The sequence below is a fragment of the Bufo bufo genome, chromosome 2 (assembly GCF_905171765.1).
Source record: "Bufo bufo chromosome 2, aBufBuf1.1, whole genome shotgun sequence".
In the NCBI taxonomy this organism is placed as follows: Eukaryota; Metazoa; Chordata; class Amphibia; order Anura; family Bufonidae; genus Bufo; species Bufo bufo.
The window spans coordinates 574,798,285-574,815,633 of record NC_053390.1 but is presented as its reverse complement, the minus strand read 5'-3'; the positions used below and the strand labels follow the sequence as shown (position 1 = coordinate 574,815,633).

General features: G+C 47.3%; 1 protein-coding gene across 1 annotated transcript in view; it reads right to left on the bottom strand.

Moving 5' to 3' along the window:
• The window catches only part of LOC120989843 (alcohol dehydrogenase 1-like), a 134,625-nt gene that overhangs the window by 106,517 nt on the left and 10,759 nt on the right, over nucleotides 1-17,349 (bottom strand). The window lies entirely within an intron of this gene.

The following is a 17,349-nucleotide window of genomic DNA, read 5'->3' as shown; positions in this document are numbered from 1 at the left end:
GGTGAGCGGGAAGGCCGAAGTTACGCTGTAGCGCAGACAGGCGTGCAGCAGCAGGGTGTGAACGCCGGAAGCGCGAACAGACGGCCCGCACTTTATGCAGCAGCTCTGACATGTCGGGGTAGTTGCGAATGAACTTCTGCACCACCAAATTCAGCACATGCGCCAGGCAAGGGATGTGCGTCAAACCGGCTAGTCCCAGAGCTGCAACGAGATTTCGCCCATTATCGCACACCACCAGGCCGGGCTTGAGGCTCACCGGCAGCAACCACTCGTCGGTCTGTTGTTCTATACCCCGCCACAACTCCTGTGCGGTGTGGGGCCTGTCCCCCAAACATATGAGTTTTAGAACGGCCTGCTGACGTTTACCCCGGGCTGTGCTGAAGTTGGTGGTGAAGGTGTGTGGCTGACTGGATGAGCAGGTGGAAGAAGAGGAGGAGGAAGCTGAGTAGGAGGAGGAGGAGACAGGAGGCAAAGAATGTTGCCCTGCGATCCTTGGCGGCGGAAGGACGTGCGCCAAACAGCTCTCCGCCTGGGGCCCAGCCGCCACTACATTTACCCAGTGTGCAGTTAGAAAGATATAGCGTTCCTGGCCGTGCTTACTGGTCCACGTATCTGTGGTTAGGTGGACCTTGCCACAGATGGCGTTGCGCAGTGCACATTTGATTTTATCGGACACTTGGTTGTGCAGGGAAGGCACGGCTCTCTTGGAGAAGTAGTGCCGGCTGGGAACAACATACTGTGGGACAGCAAGCGACATGAGCTGTTTGAAGCTGTCTGTGTCCACCAGCCTAAATGACAGCATTTGGCCAGTAGTTTAGAAATGCTGGCATTCAGGGCCAGGGATCGAGGGTGGCTAGGTGGGAATTTACGCTTTCTCTCAAATGTTTGTGAGATGGAGAGCTGAACGCTGCCGTGTGACATGGTTGAGATGCTTGGTGACGCAGGTGGTGGTGTTGGTGGTACATCCCATGTTTGCTGGGCGGCAGGTGCCAACGTTCCTCCAGAGGCGGAGGAAGAGGCCGAGGCGGCGGCAGCAGCAGAAGAGGCTGAGGCGGCAGCAGCAGAAGAGGTAGCAGGGGGAGCCTCGGGTCTTGTCGTCAGCACATTGTTTGAAGAAGTGCCATGAAAGGGAACTCCTTGAAGCTGCCTTTGGGGTGCTCGGTCCCAGATGGCGGTGGTCAGTAGCAGGCGGATTCTCTTGGCGGCGGGTGTTCTGATTTTGCCCACTGCTCCCTCTTTTGCTACGCTGTTGGCTCGGTCTCACCACTGCCTCTTCCTCCGAACTGTGAAAGTCAGTGGCACGACCTTCATTCCATGTGGGGTCTAGGACCTCATCGTCCCCTGCATCGTCTTCCACCCAGTCTTGATCCCTGACCTCCTGTTCAGTCTGCACACTGCAGAAAGACGCAGCAGTTGGCACCTGTGTTTCGTCATCATCAGAGACGTGCTGAGGTGGTATTCCCATGTCCTCATCATCAGGAAAAATAAGTGGTTGTGCGTTAGTGCATTCTATCTCTTCCACCCCTGGGGAAGGGCTAGGTGGATGCCCTTGGGAAACCCTGGCAGCAGAGTCTTCAAACAGCATAAGAGACTGCTGCATAACTTGAGGCTCAGACAGTTTCCCTGATATGCATGGGGGTGATGTGACAGACTGGTTTTCATGCGCCATCTGTGCGCTTTCTGCAGAAGACTGGGTGGGAGATAATGTGAACGTGCTGGATGCACTGTCGGCCACCCAATTGACTAATGCCTGTACCTGCTCAGGCCTTACCATCCTTAGAACGGCATTGGGCCCCACCAAATATCCCTGTAAATTCTGGCGGCTACTGGGACCTGAGGTAGTTGGTACACTAGGACGTGTGGCTGTGGCAGAACGGCCACGTCCTCTCCCAGCACCAGAGGGTCCACTAACACCACCACGACCATGTCCACGTCCGCGTCCCTTACTAGTTGTCTTCCTCATTGTTACCGTTCACCACAATAAGAAAAATATTATTCGGGCCAATGTATTGAATTAAAATTCAGGCCTTTTTTTACAGACACCTAAGGCTACTTTCACACTAGCGTTCGGGTGTCCGCTCGTGCGCTCCGTTTGAAGGGGCTCACGAGCGGTCCCGAACGCATCCGTCTGGCCCCAATGCATTCTCAGTGGAGGCGGATCCACTGAGAATGCATCCGCCTGCCAGCGCTCAGCCTCCGCTCCGCTCAGTGAGCGGACACCTGAACGCTGCTTGCAGCGTTCGGGTGTCCGCCTGGCCGTGCGGAGGCGAGCGGATCCGTCCAGACTTACAATGTAAGTCAATGGGGGCGGATCCGCTTGAAGATGACACCATATGTCTCAATCTTCAAGCGGATCCGTTCCCCATTGACTTACAATGTAAAGTCTGAACGGTTCCGCTCAGACAACTTTCACACTTAGAAAATTTTCTAAGTTTTAATGCAGACGCATCCGTTCTGAACGGATGCGAACGTCTGCATTATCGGAGCGGATCCGTCTGATGAAACATCAGACGGATCCGCTCCGAACGCTAGTGTGAAAGTAGCCTAACACTGTCTGGCTATCTATTTAGGTACCGTATTACACTAATACAGGCACACAAGTAATGACAGATTTGGTTGAATATAAATTGTATCTGCACTGTAGCGTGTGTGTTAAGTTTTTCAGAATGACACTATCAGCACCTTGAATCTAAGATATCTTTTTTTGGGATAGATTTAAAGTAGGCCTGATATAGCAGAAACTACTAATTTAGAGAATGGCAAATTTGGGAATAGTTTTTCAACCCAGAACAAAAACTGTGCTTTTACGGTCACTACAAATAATTTGACCAGCTAAAACAGTACAGATTTGGTTGAATATAAATGTGAGGCCTATTTTTTACGCGCTGTGTGACAGATATACCTTTAATCACAGAATTAGACTTGTATCTGCACTGTAGTGTGTGTGTTAAGTTTTTCAGAATGACACTATCAGCACCTTCAATCTAAGATATCCTTTTTGGGATAGATTTAAAGTAGGCCTGATATAGCAGAAACTACTAATTTTGAGAATGGCAAATTTGGGAATAGTTTTTCAACCCAGAACAAAAACTGTGCTATTAAGGTCACTACAAATAATTTGACCAGCTAAAACAGTACAGATTTGGTTGAATAGAAATGTCAGGCCTATTTTTTACGCCCTGTGTGACAGATATACCTTTAATCACAGAATTAGACTTGTATCTGCACTGTAGCGTGTGTGTTAAGTTTTTCAGAATGACACTATCAGCACCTTGAATCTAAGATATCCTTTTTGGGATAGATTTAAAGTAGGCCTGATATAGCAGAAACTACAAATTTTGAGAATGGCAAATTTGGGAATAGTTTTTCAACCCAGAACAAAAACTGTGCTTTTACGGTCACTACAAATAATTTGACCAGCTAAAACAGTACAGATTTGGTTGAATATAAATGTGAGGCCTATTTTTTACGCGCTGTGTGACAGATATACCTTTAATCACAGAATTAGACTTGTATCTGCACTGTAGCGTGTGTGTTAAGTTTTTCAGAATGACACTATCAGCACCTTCAATCTAAGATATCATTTTTGGGATAGATTTAAAGTAGGCCTGATATAGCAGAAACTACTAATTTTGAGAATGGCAAATTTGGGAATAGTTTTTCAACCCAGAACAAAAACTGTGCTTTTACGGTCACTACAAATAACTTGACCAGCTAAAACAGTACTGATTTGGAGGAATATAAATGTCAGGTCTATTATTTAGGTGCTGGGTAACAGGCTCAACTTGCCCCTGATGTAGTATATGGCCCAAAAATAACCACACTATTGATGGTTAAATGCACTTGGGTGACACAGGCTCAGCCTGCACCTGATGTAGTATATGGCCAAAAAATAACCACACTGTTGATGGTTAAATGCACTTGGGTGACACAGGCTCAGCCTGCACCTGATGTAGTATATGGCCAAAAAATAACCACACTGTTGATGGTTAAATGCACTTGGGTGACACAGGCTCAGCCTGCACCTGATGTAGGATATAGCAAAAAATAACCACACTATTGATGGTTAAATGCACTTGGGTGACACAGGCTCAGCCTGCACCTGATGTAGTATATGGCCAAAAAATAACCACACTGTTGATGGTTAAATGCACTTGGGTGACACAGGCTCAGCCTGCACCTGATGTAGTATATGGCCAAAAAATAACCACACTGTTGATGGTTAAATGCACTTGGGTGACACAGGCTCAGCCTGCACCTGATGTAGTATATGGCCAAAAAATAACCACACTATTGATGGTTAAATGCACTTGGTGGTAGCTTGTGCTGGCGCACCACAAGCCACAAAATGGCCGCCGATCACCCCAGAAAAAAGTGATATAAAAACGCTCTGGGCAGCCAAAAAAAAGTGAGCAATTCAATATCAGCACTTCAATGATCCACAGCTGGAGATCGATCACTGAATTAAGTCTTTTGGAGGAGTTAATCTGCCTAATCTCGCCCTAACGTCGCAGCAGCAACCTCTCCCTATGCTTGAATCAGCAGAGTGACGTGCAGCGCTACGTGACCCAAGCTTATATAGAGGCTATAGAGGCTATACAGTTCGGGTTCGCTCATCCCTACCCATGATCCCTAACTTCTTCTTGCTTGTGGGCCAATGTGAAGGCTGCAATATCTTTGACTTTAGTAATAGTGTTGATCGCAAATTTTGTATCGCAATCAAGAAAATAATGAGTGGAGATCATGAATTTTAGAATTCTCGAATATATGACGAATATTCGACCAAATATTTGCGAAATATCGCAAATTCGAATATTGCCCCTGCCGCTTATCACTGGTTATCATGTCTTTAGATGTACGCATGTATGCTTCAAAGCAAATACATTTTTTAACAGCATAGTAGTACGATAGGACTTTATTTATACCATAAAAACTGTAATTCTTTTTTTTATGTTTTTTCATTTTCAGCAGCTTCAACCAACCCTTAAAGAGAACCTGTCACCGGGATTTTGTGTATAGAGCTGAGGACATGGTTTGCTAGATGGCCGCTAGCACATCCGCAATATCCAGTCCCCATAGCTCTGTGTGCTTTTATTGTGTAAAAAAAACAATTTTATACATATGCAAATTAACCTGAGATGAGTCCTGTCCCTGAGATGAGTCAGGGACAGGACTCATCTCAGGTTAATTTGCATATGTATAAAATAGTTTTTTTTACACAATAAAAGCACACAGAGCTATGGGGACTGGGTATTGCGGATGTGCTAGCTTCCATCTAGCAACCCATGTCCTCAGCTCTATACACAAAATTTCTGTAACAGGTTCCCTTTAAAAAGGTTTCTAGGATTACTATGGTTTTTAACAGATATGCTCATGTAGATTCGTCCCTTATGTACAGTATATCGTTCCCATGCTGTTTCTTATGCAATTTGGATAGTCCTGATTAGGGTTGAGCGAACCCGAACTGTAAAGTTCTGGTTCGTACCGAACTTTAGGATTTTTGGACCCCGGACCCGAACCCGAACTTTTCCGTAAAAGTTTGGGTCCGGGTTTGGTGTTCGGCGGTTTCTTGGCTCTTTTTGAAAGGCTGCACAGCAGCCAATCAACAAGCGTCATACTACTTACCCCAAGAGGCCATCACAGCCATGCCTACTAATGGCATGGCTGTGATTGGCCAGAGCAGCATGTGACCCAGGCTCTATATAAGCTTGAGTCACATAGCGCTGCACGTCACTCTGCTGTTACAAGTGTAGGGAGAGGATGCTGCTGGACTTGTGATTTCAGGGAGAGAATAGGAAAGAATCTAACTCAGCAATCTACAGACAAATAGTTGTGTGGGTGCAGGGCACTATCGTTTTATCCTGCCGTGAGCTCATTGACCAAAAAATACTAACTTTTAGAATTCTGTTAGTTAGGTGGGTGGCGGCGGCAGCGGCCATTTTATGCATGCTCAGTGCACCAGCACTGCATCTGAGCTTTTGGGACATTGCAAATAACCATTTTTTTTGGGCAAACTACAACATCTGGATTTTCCAGATCTGCAAGTGTTAAATTCAAGTTTAATATATACAGCTTTCATATTCTGTTAGCAAAAAAAGACTTTTTTGGGGCAATCTACAACATCTGTATTAGTCAGTGTGCAATTTAGGGTAGAAATACACCGATCATTTTCTGGGGTTTAAAAAAGCACACTCTTTTGACAAAAAACACTATTTTCAGGCCTTGCAACATCAGCACGTGTAAAATTACAGGCTTATATACTGCTGTCAAATTCAGTTTTTAAACAAACACTCATTTGGGCACAAAAAATTTAGTTGGCACCTTTGATGCAGATGTCATTGTGAGATACACCCTAAATACATTTGGGTTACATTCAGAGATTTTAAATAGCGCCATTTGGTGCACAAATATTGAATTCAGGCCTACACTGGTTCATGCCCTGTGAGATATCCCCTCTACATACAGGGGTTTGAATTAGGCATTTGAAATACAGCCATTTTGTGCAAAGATATATATACTGCAGGCCTACAGAGGTTCAGGCCCTCTGAGATACTACCTCTACATACAGGAGTTTGAATTAGGCATTTGAAATACAGCCATTTGAAATACAGCCTTTTTGTGCAAAGATATATTTACTTCAGGCCTAGAGAGGTTCAGGCCCTGTGAGATACCACCTCTACATACAGGGGTTTTAATTAGGCATTTGAAATACAGCCATTTTGTGCAAAGATATATTTACTGCATGCCTACAGAGGTTCAGGCCCTCTGAGATACTACCTCTACATACAGGGGTTTGAATTAGGCATTTGAAATACAGCCATTTGAAATACAGACTTTTTGTGCTAAGATATATTTACTTCAGGCCTACAGAGGTTCAGGCCATGTGAGATACCACCTCTACATACAGGGTTTTGAATTAGGTATTTGAAATACAGCCATTTTGTGCAAAGATATATTTACTGCATGCCTACAGAGGTTCAGGCCCTCTGAGATACTACCTCTACATGCAGGGGTTTGAATTAGGCATTTAAAATACAGCCATTTTGTGCAAAGATATATTTACTTCAGGCCTACAGAGGTTCAGGCCCTCTGAGATACTACCTCTACATACAGGGGTTTGAATTAGGCATTTGAAATACAGCCTTTTTGGGCAATAAAATCTTTTATTGAGGCCTAGTCTGGTTCAGGCCGTGTGAGATACATCCTTTACATACTGTCGTTCTATTCTACTATTAATTAAACACCCATTTAGGGCAAGATCCTAAATTAAAAAAAATATCAGGAGAGCGTCAAACAAGGGACGTGGCCCAGGTCGTGGTGCTGATGGTAGAGCTCCTGTTGCAGGGAGAGGACGTGGTTGATCTGTGCCAGCTACAAGCACAAGTGAAACCCCTTCCTCAGGTGCGAGTAGGCAACAAAACCTGCAGCAGTATTTGGTCGGGCCTAATGCTGCTCTACGAATGGTGAGGCCTAAACAAGTACAGGCGACAGTAGATTGGGTTGCTGACAGTGGATCCAGTTCCTTCACATTGTCTCCCACCCAGTCTCCTGCTGAAAGAGTTGGCACCTGCAGCCGATGTCCATCAGTCTTTCACCTCACCCCCTTGCAAATCAGCCAAGCAGTCTGAGCCCCAAGTCATGCAGCAATCTCTTCTGCTTTTTTATGACTCTTTTAACAGGGTTTCCCAGGGACATCCACCTAGCCCTTCCCCAGAAGTGGAAGAGATTGATTGCACCGATGCCCAACCACTTATTTTTCAAGATGAGTACATGGGAGGACCATCGCAGCACGTCTCGGATGATGAAACACAGGTGCCAACTGCTGGGGCTTTCGAAAGTGTGCAGACCTACAAGGAGGGCAGGGGTGAAGACTGGGTGAAAGATGATGTGGAGGACGATGAGGTCCTCGACCCCACATGGAATCAAGGTCATGCGAGTGACCGATGTAGTTCGGAGGAAGAGGCAGTGGTCGCACAGAGCCACCAGCACAGCAGAAGAGAAAACAGGGTGCAAAAGCGGAGTGGCCATCCTCTAGACAGTACGCCTCCTACTGCCCACCGCAGCAAGGGACCGAGCACACCAAAGCCAGCTCCAAGGAGTTCCCTGGCGTGGCAGTTCTTCAGACAATGTGCTGACGACAAGACACGAGTGGTTTGCACGCTGTGCAATCAGAGCCTGAAGCGAGGCATAAACTTTCTCAACCTGAGCAGAACCTGCATGACCAGGCATTTAAGTGCAAAGCACGGGCTGCAGTGGAGTAGACACATCAAAAACCAAGAAAGGTCTCTGGCTCCTCCTGCTTCCTCTTCTGCTGCAGTCGCGGCCTCTTCATCCACCTCTGGAGTGACAGTGCCACCAGGCACCCCGCAAACAGAGGATCTGCCAGCAACACCAACACCTGGGTCACCAAGTGCAATGAGCAGGACACTGGGTCATTGGGGCTGCTATGCAGTGGGTCAGATTTAGGTGTAAATAAGTTTGTGACGCCAGTTGCAGCTTGCGCAGGTACTGTAGAAGGGCCCTTTAAGATGATATAGCTCATGTACTAGGTTAGGAATGCCAGAGGGGGATATTGTCTCTGTGTAGTGTCAACGGTGTCTCCTACCTGTAGTACGGCTGGACTCCTGTATCCCGGCTCACATGCAACAAAATTGAGTGTTGTAAATAGGAGTAATGGAGGAATGATGGAAATCCACACAGATAATAGGGTCCAACTTATCTTTACTTGATGTGGTTATATGCAGCTTTAGATCCATACAATGTTACAGCAATAGTCTAGGATCCCAGCAGGTATTGGCAATATGTGGTAGGAATTATATATATATTCTGCATCTGGTACATACGCCTTTAAGAATCTGGCAGGTATCTGTCCTCTGCTCTGTCTTGGGTTCTGCTTTGTTTGGGCCTGCCTAGCTATGGAGGTACTTATCTTCTCCTTGTTCTGGAATCTGTACTTACAGGACTGCTCGCAGAGAATGGTGGTTTCTTCCTGGAGATCTAGTAGTTCTGAAGATGGCTGCTTTCTTTGTCATCCAGCTGAGGTAAGGAACTCAGGCTGGGAAGGTTGCTTTGGGCCTCAGCAAAGGCCTGAATCCTTGGTTGGGATCCCTGTTTTCTGGGAGCTCCTATTCACGCAGCCTGCCCCAACAGGGGGTGGCTGATACACTACCTAGAACTTTTTTTCCTCCCACTGAAGTAGGATGTGGGAACATTCCACTCCTCCTCAGATAGGGGGAAGCTAGCCTGGAATGGTATATTCTAGGTCTATTAACTAGCTTGGTTCTGCTACATACTGCTGCCACCTGCTGGTGTACATGAATATTACAGCATAAATACAATGCAACAGACCTGGAAAATACACATTGTAGAGGAAATGATGCAAACTTATACCAGATGACATTATGCATATACCTAACATTATGAAGCATTGGAACAGAAGTTTAGTGACATACTTCAGGATGTTACATAAGCATCTCCACAATGTCCCATGCAAGCGTTCAGCTCTCCATATCCCAAACGCTGGAGAGGAAGAGGAAGTTCCCCCCTACCCACCCGCGATCCCTAGCCCTGAAAGCCAGAATTTTTAAATTACTGGCATTTGAAATGCTGTCATTCCGTCTGGTGGAGACGGATAGTTTTAAAGGCCTTATGGCAGTGGCTGTCTCACAGTACGTCGTGCCCAGCCGCCACTACTTTTCAAGGCGAGCCATCCCTTCCCTGCACAACCAAGTAGAGGACAAAATCAAGTGTGCACTGCGCAACGCCATCTGTGGCAAGGTGCACCTGACTACGGATACGTGGACCAGTAAGCACGGTCAGGGCCGTTATATCTCCATAACAGCACACTGGGTAAATGCAGTGGCGACTGGGCCTGAGGCGGATAGCAGTTTGGCGCATGTCCTTCCCCCTCGAGGATTGCAGGGCGCTTCAGTTTGCCTCCTGTTGCTTCCTCCTCCTACTCTGCTTCCTCATCCTCTACCAGCTCCTCATCCGGTCAGTGTAACACCTTCCCCACCAACTTCAGCACAGCCAGGGGTAAACGACAGCAGGAAGTTTTAAAACTTATCTGTTTGGGGGACAAACCCCACACCGCACAGGAGCTGTGGATGGGCCTTGAACAACAGACTGATGAGTGGTTTGTGCCAGTCAGCCTCAAGCCCGGCCTGGTGGTGTGCGATAATGGGCGAAAGCTCTGGGACTAGCCGGTTTGACGCCCATCCCTTGCCTGGCGCATGTGCTGAATTTGGTGGTGCAGAGATTCCTTAAAAATTACCCCGACATGTCAGAGCTGCTGCATAAAGTGCGGGCCGTATGTGTGCGCTTTAGGCGTTCTCACCCTGCTGCTGCTCGCCTGTCAGCGCTGCAGCGTAACTTAAGCCTTCCCGCTCACCGCCTCATATGCGACCTGCCCACAAGGTGGAACTCCACCTTGCACATGCTGGCCAGACTGTGCGAGCAGCAGCAGGCGATAGTGGAGTTTCAGCTGCAGCATGCACGGGTGAGTCGCTCGGCAGAACAGCATCACTTCACCACCAATGACTGGGCCTCCATGCGAGACCTGTGTTTTTTGTTGCGCTGTTTCGAGTACTCCACCAACATGGCCAGTGCCGATAACGCAGTTCTCAGCGTTACTATCCCACTTCTATGCCTCCTTGAAAAAACGCTCCTGGCGATAATGGAAGAGGATGTGGCACAGGAGGAGGAGGAAGAGGGATCATTTCGTAGGGTTTCCGGCCAGTCATTCCCAAGTGGCTCCGAGGGTGGGTTCCTGCACCCACAAACCCAAGGTATTCAATTGTCCAGCAAGGGCACAGTTCTGGAGGATGAGGAATTGGAGGATGAGGAGGAGGAGATGGAGGTGGAGGAACCATGTTCACAGCAGGGTGGCACCCAGACCAGCTCATGGCCATCACTGATGCGTGGATGGGGGGATACAGAGGACACAGACAATACACCTCCCACAGAGGACAGCTTTTCGTTGCCTCTGGGCAGCCTGGCACACATGAGCGATTACACACTGCAATGTCTCCGCAACAACCGCCGAGTTGCCCACATTCTAACTTGTGCTGATTACTGGGTGGCCACGCTGCCGGATCCCCATTACAAGGACAACGTACCGTCCTTAATTCCCTCACTGGAGCGTGATCGTAAGATGCGCGAGTACAAGCGCACGCTGGTAGATGCGCTGCTGGTGGCATTCCCACCTGACAGCGGGAGCACAGTGGAAGCACAAGGCGAAGGCAGAGGACGAGGAAGAGGTCACCAACGCAGCTGGGACACCGCCTGCACCTCAGAAGGCAGGGTTAGCATGGCCAACATGTGGAAAAGCTTTGTCAGCACGCCACAACAACCCGCACCACCAGCTGATATGGGACGTCTTAGCAGGAGGCAGCATTTCACCAACATGGTGGAGTAGTATGTGTGCAAATGCCTACACGTACTGAATGACGGGTCTGCCCCCTTCAACTTCTGGGTCTCCAAATTGGGCACATGGCCTGAGCTTGCCCTTTACGCTTTGGAGGTGCTGGCCTGCCCTGCAGCCGGTGTATTGTCTGAACGTGTGTTTAGAACGACTGGAGGGTTATATTTGCCAATGTTTTGGGGTGTACCCTAATTTTAAAAAATTTAAATAAATTTAAAACCAAAAAGCAGTGTAGGCTACCTCCTCCTTCTCCACCGCCACTTCCACCTACACCGCCACAGCCAGGTACAAAATGATCTGGTGGTCTCAGTGTTGGCTAACGCTGGTAGCATCAGGTACTTAACCTGGTTGGCAGCCACAGGTTCCCCTCCTAAATTCAACTGTATCTCTGTTTTCAGTTTATTACTATGACAGGGCACAGAGCACAGGGCTCCCTGCTATGCAATTCGCCCTTATAGACCAGAGGCCAATATATAAGGCAGTATACAAATGGCAAAGAGAGATAGGCATCTCAGGATGCATGCTAGAAAAGACTATGGCCTGCACTACAGACGGCGGCACAGAACAAGGCTTTTTTTTTTTCTTTCCTCGGTCACTTGGGGAGCACCAGTAGAGGCACTATAGGGAGGAATATGGGGCATTTTTAATACTGGGGGAACTATAGGGGGCATTACTGTTAGAGCCACAGTAGGGAGAAATATTATTGCTGAAGGCACTATAGGGGCATTATTTTTACTGGGGACACTACAGTGGACATTTTTCTACTGGGGCCACCGTTACTACTGGGGTCACGGTAGTGGGGAATTATTACCACCTGGGAGCATAATTTTTTCTGCAACATAGTATTTGGGGGAATTGGGTAGCACAGCAGGATGACACAGTATGGGTATCAGGATAGGGAGTGTCTGTGGAGAAGGTGGAGGATGATGGAAATGTTGGAAATCCCAGATATCTGTGTGGCAAATGTGCCATGGTGGTCTGATCAGAATTGAGAAGATGAGGAAAAACAGAGTCTACTTTAGCGGACACATTACTGGATGTGATAGGTAGGAAGGTATTCTCCTGTATGTTTGGGAGCACTGAAAGACCAGGCAGCATGCTGAAGACAGGGCTGACTTAGTGCTGTAGCCAGCATCTCACCTTCTCAGTCCCTTGCTCCATATCAATTGGAGATAACTGGAGGAGGAGGACAGAATATGGCAGCTTCTGGGTAGTTATTTTGTGCTGCACTGTAGTTTATTGTTTTGCTTGGATGGTATTTTGTGCTGACCTATGGTATTGATGACCCTCTTCTACCTGTGTTGGCCATGCCTACCTGCGTTGCTCCACCTTATGTCAATTTGTACCAGCCTACAACATGACACCAATTAGAGTTTTTTTTCCAGGGTCACTTTATGTTCCCAGTCTGCCCCTGTTGGTATTAGGCATGGAACTTATCATTCCATTCCTCCCCTTTTGGTGGGAGTGGGCTAGTCCTACTTCCTGCCAGGAGGGGGAACTCTAAAACATTCTAGGGAGAGTTAGCTTAGCAAGCCTGGATAAAGGGTACGTTCATGTGCTCTGACTCCAAGGGCCATGGGACTATGAAAAAACAGCTCATCTGTGAGGACTACTATTCCAGGAGGACTGTCGTGGGTGGCCGTGAGTGAATGAAAACATTGTACGAGGCAGAACTCCATACAATGGCCATATAACCTTGTGGGGGGGGGGGGGGGGGTTAGCTCTCCCCCGGGTTCACAGGTTACTTCTCCAGACACGGATATACTGTCCAAACTTTGCATTTATTGTGCAACACCAGCAGCAACAAACAATAACACAAAACAAATACCTGCCCGGCTGGGCTCTAACTAAACATAGAGTAGAATCCCTGACTCACCTATAGAGTGCTGTTCAGACACGGTCATAACCTGCGGCCTTCTCAGCTAGCCCAGCAGCCTCCAGGCTGTAGCAAACGCAAGTCCCTTTGGGGGATTGTGGTCCAGCAGTCTTCCCGACTCTGACCTTGTGTCCCTTGTACCGTAGGCGTCACTGCGTCCCCCAAATTCCAGGCTGTCACTTAGCCTCGTGGTCCCTCAGCCTAGCCCAGCTGAGACCACACAGACAGAGCCTCCAGGCCTCTGTCTACAGGTAACACACTCCCATCTTGCTGACACTCTGGGAGGTGCTTTATGCCAGGCTGAGTACCTCCAGCTGGTCTCACCTGTGGTGGAATAGGGGCGTGGACCGCACTATCCACCCCTTCCTTGCCTCCAACCTGCGTGAGACCTGTCACTGTCTCACACTTGTCATCTGCCTGCTTCATTCAATAGTGTCAAATCTATTGACTGCACCTCATCCACAGTTAGGCCTCTTTCACACGGGCGTCATGTTTTTGGGCCGGATAAGATGCGAGTGCATCGCGGGAAAATGCGTGATTTTTCCACGCGAGTGCAAAATATTTTAATGCGTTTTGCACGCGCGTGAGAAAAATCGTCATGTTTGGTACCCAAACCCGAACTTCTTCACAGAAGTTCGGGTTTGGGATCGGTGTTGTGTAGATTGTATTATTTTCCCTTATAACATGGTTATAAGGGAAAATAATAGCATTCTTAATACAGAATGCATAGTAAATTAGGGCTGGAAGGGTTAAAAAAATAATAATAATAATTTAACTCACCTTAATCCACTTGTTCGTGCAGCCCGGCTTCTCTTCTATCTTCTTTCTTCAGGAGCTGGGTAAAGGACCTTTGATGACGTCACAGCGCTCATCACATGGTCCATCACATGATCCACCATCATGGTGATGGGTCATGTGACGGGCCATGTAATGAGCGCAATGACGTCACCACAGGTCCTTTTCCTGTGCACAGCAAAGATGAAGACAGAAGAGAAGTCGGGCTGCGCGAACAAGTGGATTAAGGTGAGTTAAATTATTATTTTTTTTTTTAACCCCTCCAGCCCTATTTTACTAAGCATTCTATATTAAGAATGCTATTATTTTCCCTTATAACCATGTTACAAGGGAAAATAATAATTATCGGGTCCCCATTCCGATAGTCTCCTAGCAACCGTGCGTGCTTGCGGATGTTTGCAATTTTCACGCAGCCCCATTCACTTCTATGGGGCCAGCGTTGCGTCAAAAACGCACAAAGAGGAGCATGCTGCGATTTTCACGCAACGCACAAGTGATGCGTGAAAATCACTGCTCATGTGCACAGCCCCATAGAAATTAATTGGTCCGGATTCAGTGCGGGTGCAATGCGTTCACCTCACGCATTGCACCCGCGCAGAAAACTAGTTCGTGTGAAAGAGGCCTTAGAGTACAAGGGTACCAATGCAGTGGCTAAGCTGCAACAGCAATAAATAGTAAATTGACAAAGCTTGATTACTAGTAAAATGTCCGCTTATGGATAAGGAATAAACATAGGAACCCCAAATATGTGCAGACCTTCATGCATTAGCTCTGTTTAGTCAAAAGTTAAGATGTAGTTTTGGCTTCTGAATTTAAGATAATCTAAGATGGGAATATCCCTTTAATGACGAGGCACCAGATATACAGCACTGATGCTTTATTCCCTTTCCTATTATCCATTTTAGTTATATTCACTAGCTATCAATTGGCTATCTATTCTTTAAATACTGCAGCATTTGTCTCAGTGGGCCCCCTTGTGGCATTTTGCATGACGCTTACAGCAATGAAACTGCATTTATTATAGATTAAATACCTTACACAGAGCATGCTACAAAGCGGATATACTGTATGTGAATCAGTCCTTATATGCCGACTTTTATTTTCTACCCAGGGTTTCAGTCCCTCAGGTCTACTCATATGTGCCCCCTCACAGTACAGACGTGGCCAAAAGTTTTGAGAATTACATAAATATTGGAAATTGGAAAAGTTGCTGCTTAAGTGGCTCGGGGACCAAAACGTTTACATTTTGGGTCCATGGCCTGGAAACTCCCCAGATCTTAATCCCATTGAGAACTTGTGGTCAATCCTCAGGAGTCGGGTGGACAAACAAAAACCCACTAATTCTGACAAACTCCAAGAAGTGATTATGAAAGAATGGGTTGCTATCAGTCAGGAATTGGCCCAGAAGTTGATTGAGAGCATGCCCAGTCGAATTGCAGAGGTCCTGAAAAAGAAGGGCCAACACTGCAAATACTGTCTCTTTGCATAAATGTCATGTAATTGTCGATAAAAGCCTTTGAAACGTATGAAGTGCGTGTAATTATATTTCACTACATCACAGAAACAACTGAAACAAAGATCTAAAAGCAGTTTAGCAGCAAACTTTGTGAAAACGAATATTTTTGTAATTCTCAAAACAATTGGCCACAACTGTAGATATGCCAAGATATGCCCCCTTCATAGTAGATATGCCAAGATATGTGCCCCCTCACAGTAGATATGTCAAGATATGTGCCACCCTCACAGTCGATATGCCAAGATATGTGCCCCCTCACAGTAGATATGCCAAGATATGTGCCCCCCCTCACAGTCGATATGCCAAGATATGTGCCCCCTCACAGTAGATATGCCAAAATATGTGCCTCCTCACAGTTGATATGCCAAGATGTGTGCCCCCTTCACAGAAGATATGTGCAGAGGATATGCCAAGATATGTGCCCAGTGCCCCCTTCACAGTGGTTATGCCCAGAAGTGCCCCCTTCACAGGAAGTGAAATAAACAAACAATAAATACTCCTCACCTCAGTCACCTGGCTCCTTCCATGATCTGTGCTCCCCATCAGCAGCAGCAGGATACTGTGACACATCGCGCTACTGTGTAGGAGGAGCAGAGGCTGATTCCCAGCCTGCCCCGCTCCTCCTCCTACACAGATCAGCAGGACGATGTGTGAGGACATTGTCCTGCTGCTGCTGTGGAGCGCTGGCAGCTCAATAGTGGAGCAAATAGTTCCCTGCTTCAGTGGCATGCCTAGGGTGTTTGGCACCCGGGGTGAGTCCTTTCTCTAGTACCCCGTTCCCACCAATATTTTTTAAAAAATTGTACCCCCTCACAATAATATTGCCTTCATTGTACAACCTTCACAGTATTTTTGTACAGATGTGTGCCCCCTCACAGTAGTTATGCCCACATTGTGCCCCCTCATAGTAGTTATGCCCTCTCTGTGCCCCTTTCACAGTAATAAGTTCCATTGTGCCCACTTTATAGTAATAATCCCCATTTTTCCCCCTTCATAGTAGAAATCCGCCTTGTGCCCCCTTCACAGTAATAATGCCCACTGTGCCCCCTTCATTGTAGTAATGCCCTCTAGCTCTGTGCCCCCTCCATAGTAATAAAGTCCTCTGTACCCCCTACATAGTAAAAAAGTCCTATTTTCCCCGTCCTTAGTAATAAAGTCCTCTGTGTCCTCTCCATAGTAATAAAGTCCTCTGTGACCCCTCTGCATTAAAAACAAAAAACACAGTAACTACTTACTTTGTCCCGCTCCTGAAGCTCACAGTCCTCTCTCCCCTGCAGGCACAGACCGCTCTGCAGCACGGTTTGGGCAGAGCGTATGCAGATTACTGGGCTTCAGGCTCCGCCCACACAGGCAGGCAGCACGATCCGTGCCTGCAGGCTGAATGGTGGAGCGGGGAGAAGTCTTCCTGCTTCACCTTTCAGAGGGTGGCTGGTCTGAAGGAGGGGAGCAGTGCGGGGAGCTGAGCGGTGAGTGACAGGACCTAGCTCCCAGCGTTCCAGCAATGAGGGCTTCCATCTGCATTGATGGAAGCGCTAATTGCTTCTGGGCTCTGGCTGCAGCTGTGCTGTGGACCCCCGCACTTGCCAGGTTATGTCGGGTGCTGACGCCAGCTTTGTTTGGGCCCACCAATAAAAATAATACTGGTAGCACACTGCTCAGATACAGAATACCTGTTCACACAGTGGCAGACAGCAGCAAGACGTTACAAGATGATTGATTATGGGGTCCCTAGGAAATTAC